Genomic DNA, 6,182 nt, shown 5'->3' with positions numbered 1-6,182 from the left:
TCACATGTGAAAGTGCTCCTAAATATGACAGATCTTAAGCTTTTACTTTGAAATAACTGGCCTCTCTGTACCATAATCACTTACAGACGCACATAAAAGTAGTGTTCATTTTACTTGTGGTCTTGTTCACATGTAAACACAACACATTAGGATGGAACTTTGTCACTTCCTGTTTAGGTTTAGCCAATAAGGCAGGGTTGGGACTTTAAAAATCCAGACTTCTTAGCGAGGCTTAGGAAATGATCATGGTTAGGGGTCAAATGTAATCTTTTGACAGGGAGTTGGTACCTTATTTGGATAAAGGACAGTCTTTGAGTTAGGATTCAATTCAATTCAAACAAGAAAGAATGCCTTTCTAATCCCAAATTGAAAAAGATAACATTACAGTGATTGTTTTTCCACAATTTACACATTACCTTTACATGTGACTATGTGTCCCAGCAGGAAGCTGAGGACTTCTGTCCTGTGAATAGTTTTATCAGCTGTATAAATGAATATATATGATTTAATGTTCAACTCTTCATACCAATTTCTATGTGTAACTATAAAAAAGATTGATTCATTAAAAAAAAAGACCCTGTTCTACACTTAGTCCAATTTGAGAAGAGCTAATGTTTGGATGCTGATTTTTCTTTTGAAATGAGTTTAAACCTTACTTCAGCATACTTTGCCTTTAAGCTGAAGGTGGGAAGTGTTTATTTCAGAGGTTTTTGGTCATTTGAATATGAGTGACTATGAACTTTTTCAAAATCTTCTCAGTGGAAACTTTAGAAAAGAGTGCAGACTTTGACATTTCTCAAACCTGATATTTTTCCTGTTGGAAGTATGTTGTTCCACTTTTCTGGGTTTCTGAGAGTGTTTTCTTCATGTTGGGATGCAACAAGTCCTCAGCAGAAGTTAGAATCTTCCACAACTGGTGGAGTGAAATGTGAAGAAAAAAAGTTGTGTAGACTGATGGTGTTTATGATTGTTTTTAAATGATGCTGCGATGATGCTTCTGAGGAGGGAACCATGGCGATCATTGGATTCCTCTGGGCTGTGGCCACAAAGCTAAGAATCCTCTCACGGAACTGCAAACTTAACCTGAAAGTCCTGCAGCTCGGAATCACAGTTTAAGAGTAATTATTGAGCCTGAATATCACAGCACCTCTGAGCAAAGAAAGATAAAAAAAAAACTCATCTTATGAGACAGTGGGGCTGACCCAATTGTTGGGCAGGACACCTGCTTTTCAAGACTGTGATAGCTGATCAAAGGAAAAACCCACACAGTCACATGTGAAAGTGCTCCTAAATATGACAGATCTTAAGCTTTTACTTTGAAATAACTGGCCTCTCTGTACCATAATCACTTACAGACACACATAAAAGTAGTGTTCATTTTACTTGTGGTCTTGTTCACATGTAAACACAACACATTAGGATGGAACTTTGTCACTTCCTGTTTAGGTTTAGCCAATAACGCAGGGTTGGGACTTTAAAAATCCAGACTTCTTAGCGAGGCTTAGGAAATGATCATGGTTAGGGGTCAAATGTAATCTTTTGACAGGGAGTTGGTACCTTATTTGGATAAAGGACAGTCTTTGAGTTAGGATTCAATTCAATTCAGACAAGAAAGAATGCCTTTCTAATCCCAAATTGAAAAAGATAACATTACAGTGATTGTTTTTCCACAATTTACACATTACCTTTACATGTGACTATGTGTCCCAGCAGGAAGCTGAGGACTTCTGTCCTGTGAATAGTTTTATCAGCTGTATAAATGAATATATATGATTTAATGTTCAACTCTTCATACCAATTTCTATGTGTAACTATAAAAAAGATTGATTCATTAAAAAAAAAGACCCTGTTCTACACTTAGTCCAATTTGAGAAGAGCTAATGTTTGGATGCTGTTTTTTCTTTTGAAACGAGTTTAAACCTGACTTCAGCATACTTTGCCTTTAAGCTGAAGGTGGGAAGTGTTTATTTCAGAAGTTTTTGGTCATTTGAATATGAGTGACTATGAACTTTTTCAAAATCTTCTCAGTGGAAACTTTAGAAAAGAGTGCAGACTTTGACATTTCTCAAACCTGATATTTTTCCTGTTGGAAGTATGTTGTTCCACTTTTCTGGGTTTCTGAGAGTGTTTTCTTCATGTTGGGATGCAACAAGTCCTCAGCAGAAGTTAGAATCTTCCACAACTGGTGGAGTGAAAAGTGAAGAAAAAAAGTTGTGTAGACTGATGGTGTTTATGTTTGTTTTTAAATGATGCTGCGATGATGCTTCTGAGGAGGGAACCATGGCGATCATGGAATTCCTCTGGGCTGTGGCCACAAAGCTAAGAATCCTCTCACGGAACTGCAAACTTAACCTGAAAGTCCTGCAGCTCGGAATCATAGTTTAAGAGTAATTATTAAGCCTGAATATCACAGCACCTCTGAGCAAAGAAAGATAAAAAAAAAACTCATCTTATGAGACAGTGGGGCTGACCCAAATAGTTGGGCAGGACACCTGCTTTTCAAGACTGTGATAGCTGATCAAAGGAAAAACCCACACAGTCACATGTGAAAGTGCTCCTAAATATGACAGATCTTAAGCTTTTACTTTGAAATAACTGGCCTCTCTGTACCATAATCACTTACAGACACACATAAAAGTAGTGTTCATTTTACTTGTGGTCTTGTTCACATGTAAACACAACACATTAGGATGGAACTTTGTCACTTCCTGTTTAGGTTTAGCCAATAAGGCAGGGTTGGGACTTTAAAAATCCAGACTTCTTAGCGAGGCTTAGGAAATGATCATGGTTAGGGGTCAAATGTAATCTTTTGACAGGGAGTTGGTACCTTATTTGGATAAAGGACAGTCTTTGAGTTAGGATTCAATTCAATTCAAACAAGAAAGAATGCCTTTCTAATCCCAAATTGAAAAAGATAACATTACAGTGATTGTTTTTCCACAATTTACACATTACCTTTACATGTGACTATGTGTCCCAGCAGGAAGCTGAGGACTTCTGTCCTGTGAATAGTTTTATCAGCTGTATAAATGAATATATATGATTTAATGTTCAACTCTTCATACCAATTTCTATGTGTAACTATAAAAAAGATTGATTCATTAAAAAAAAAGACCCTGTTCTACACTTAGTCCAATTTGAGAAGAGCTAATGTTTGGATGCTGTTTTTTCTTTTGAAACGAGTTTAAACCTGACTTCAGCATACTTTGCCTTTAAGCTGAAGGTGGGAAGTGTTTATTTCAGAGGTTTTTGGTCATTTGAATATGAGTGACTATGAACTTTTTCAAAATCTTCTCAGTGGAAACTTTAGAAAAGAGTGCAGACTTTGACATTTCTCAAACCTGATATTTTTCCTGTTGGAAGTATGTTGTTCCACTTTTCTGGGTTTCTGAGAGTGTTTTCTTCATGTTGGGATGCAACAAGTCCTCAGCAGAAGTTAGAATCTTCCACAACTGGTGGAGTGAAAAGTGAAGAAAAAAAGTTGTGTACACTGATGGTGTTTATGTTTGTTTTTAAATGATGCTGCGATGATGCTTCTGAGGAGTGAACCATGGCGATCATGGAATTCCTCTGGGCTGTGGCCAGAAAGCTAAGAATCCTCTCACGGAACTGCAAACTTAACCTGAAAGTCCTGCAGCTCGGAATCATAGTTTAAGAGTAATTATTGAGCCTGAATATCACAGCACCTCTGAGCAAAGAAAGATAAAAAAAAACTCATCTTATGAGACAGTGGAGCTGACCCAATTGTTGGGCAGGACACCTGCTTTTCAAGACTGTGATAGCTGATCAAAGGAAAAACCCACACAGTCACATGTGAAAGTGCTCCTAAATATGACAGATCTTAAGCTTTTACTTTGAAATAACTGGCCTCTCTGTATCATAATCACTTACAGACGCACATAAAAGTAGTGTTCATTTTACTTGTGGTCTTGTTCACATGTAAACACAACACATTAGGATGGAACTTTGTCACTTCCTGTTTAGGTTTAGCCAATAAGGCAGGGTTGGGACTTTAAAAATCCAGACTTCTTAGCGAGGCTTAGGAAATGATCATGGTTAGGGGTCAAATGTAATCTTTTGACAGGGAGTTGGTACCTTATTTGGATAAAGGACAGTCTTTGAGTTAGGATTCAATTCAATTCAAACAAGAAAGAATGCCTTTCTAATCCCAAATTGAAAAAGATAACATTACAGTGATTTTTTTTCCACAATTTACACATTACCTTTACATGTGACTATGTGTCCCAGCAGGAAGCTGAGGACTTCTGTCCTGTGAATAGTTTTATCAGCTGTATAAATGAATATATATGATTTAATGTTCAACTCTTCATACCAATTTCTATGTGTAACTATAAAAAAGATTGATTCATTAAAAAAAAAGACCCTGTTCTACACTTAGTCCAATTTGAGAAGAGCTAATGTTTGGATGCTGTTTTTTCTTTTGAAACGAGTTTAAACCTGACTTCAGCATACTTTGCCTTTAAGCTGAAGGTGGGAAGTGTTTATTTCAGAGGTTTTTGGTCATTTGAATATGAGTGACTATGAACTTTTTCAAAATCTTCTCAGTGGAAACTTTAGAAAAGAGTGCAGACTTTGACATTTTTCAAACCTGATATTTTTCCTGTTGGAAGTATGTTGTTCCACTTTTCTGGGTTTCTGAGAGTGTTTTATTCATGTTTGGATGCAACAAGTCCTCAGCAGAAGTTAGAATCTTCCACAACTGGTGGAGTGAAAAGTGAAGAAAAAAAGTTGTGTAGACTGATGGTGTTTATGTTTGTTTTTAAATGATGCTGCGATGATGCTTCTGAGGAGGGAACCATGGCGATCATGGAATTCCTCTGGGCTGTGGCCAGAAAGCTAAGAATCCTCTCACGGAGATGCAAACTTAACCTGAAAGTCCTGCAGCTCGGAATCATAGTTTAAGCGTAATTATTGAGCCTGAATATCACAGCACCTCTGAGCAAAGAAAGATAAAAAAAAAACTCATCTTATGAGACAGTGGGGCTGACCCAATTGTTGGGCAGGACACCTGCTTTTCAAGACTGTGATAGCTGATCAAAGGAAAAACCCACACAGTCACATGTGAAAGTGCTCCTAAATATGACAGATCTTAAGCTTTTACTTTGAAATAACTGGCCTCTCTGTACCATAATCACTTACAGACGCACATAAAAGTAGTGTCCATTTTACTTGTGGTCTTGTTCACATGTAAACACAACACATTAGGATGGAACTTTGTCACTTCCTGTTTAGGTTTAGCCAATAAGGCAGGGTTGGGACTTTAAAAATCCAGACTTCTTAGCGAGGCTTAGGAAATGATCATGGTTAGGGGTCAAATGTAATCTTTTGACAGGGAGTTGGTACCTTATTTGGATAAAGGACAGTCTTTGAGTTAGGATTCAATTCAATTCAAACAAGAAAGAATGCCTTTCTAATCCCAAATTGAAAAAGATAACATTACAGTGATTGTTTTTCCACAATTTACACATTACCTTTACATGTGACTATGTGTCCCAGCAGGAAGCTGAGGACTTCTGTCCTGTGAATAGTTTTATCAGCTGTATAAATGAATATATATGATTTAATGTTCAACTCTTCATACCAATTTCTATGTGTAACTATAAAAAAGATTGATTCATTAAAAAAAAAGACCCTGTTCTACACTTAGTCCAATTTGAGAAGAGCTAATGTTTGGATGCTGTTTTTTCTTTTGAAACGAGTTTAAACCTGACTTCAGCATACTTTGCCTTTAAGCTGAAGGTGGGAAGTGTTTATTTCAGAGATTTTTGGTCATTTGAATATGAGTGACTATGAACTTTTTCAAAATCTTCTCAGTGGAAACTTTAGAAAAGAGTGCAGACTTTGACATTTCTCAAACCTGATATTTTTCCTGTTGGAAGTATGTTGTTCCACTTTTCTGGGTTTCTGAGAGTGTTTTCTTCATGTTGGGATGCAACAAGTCCTCAGCAGAAGTTAGAATCTTCCACAACTGGTGGAGTGAAATGTGAAGAAAAAAAGTTGTGTAGACTGATGGTGTTTATGATTGTTTTTAAATGATGCTGCGATGATGCTTCTGAGGAGGGAACCATGGCGATCATTGAATTCCTCTGGGCTGTGGCCACAAAGCTAAGAATCCTCTCACGGAACTGCAAACTTAACCTGAAAGTCCTGCAGCTCGGAAT

Source organism: Odontesthes bonariensis, chromosome 5 (genome assembly GCF_027942865.1).
Source record: "Odontesthes bonariensis isolate fOdoBon6 chromosome 5, fOdoBon6.hap1, whole genome shotgun sequence".
NCBI classification, from domain to species: Eukaryota; Metazoa; Chordata; class Actinopteri; order Atheriniformes; family Atherinopsidae; genus Odontesthes; species Odontesthes bonariensis.
The sequence above is the reverse complement of the archived record's forward strand: the minus strand, read 5'-3'. Positions refer to the sequence as shown.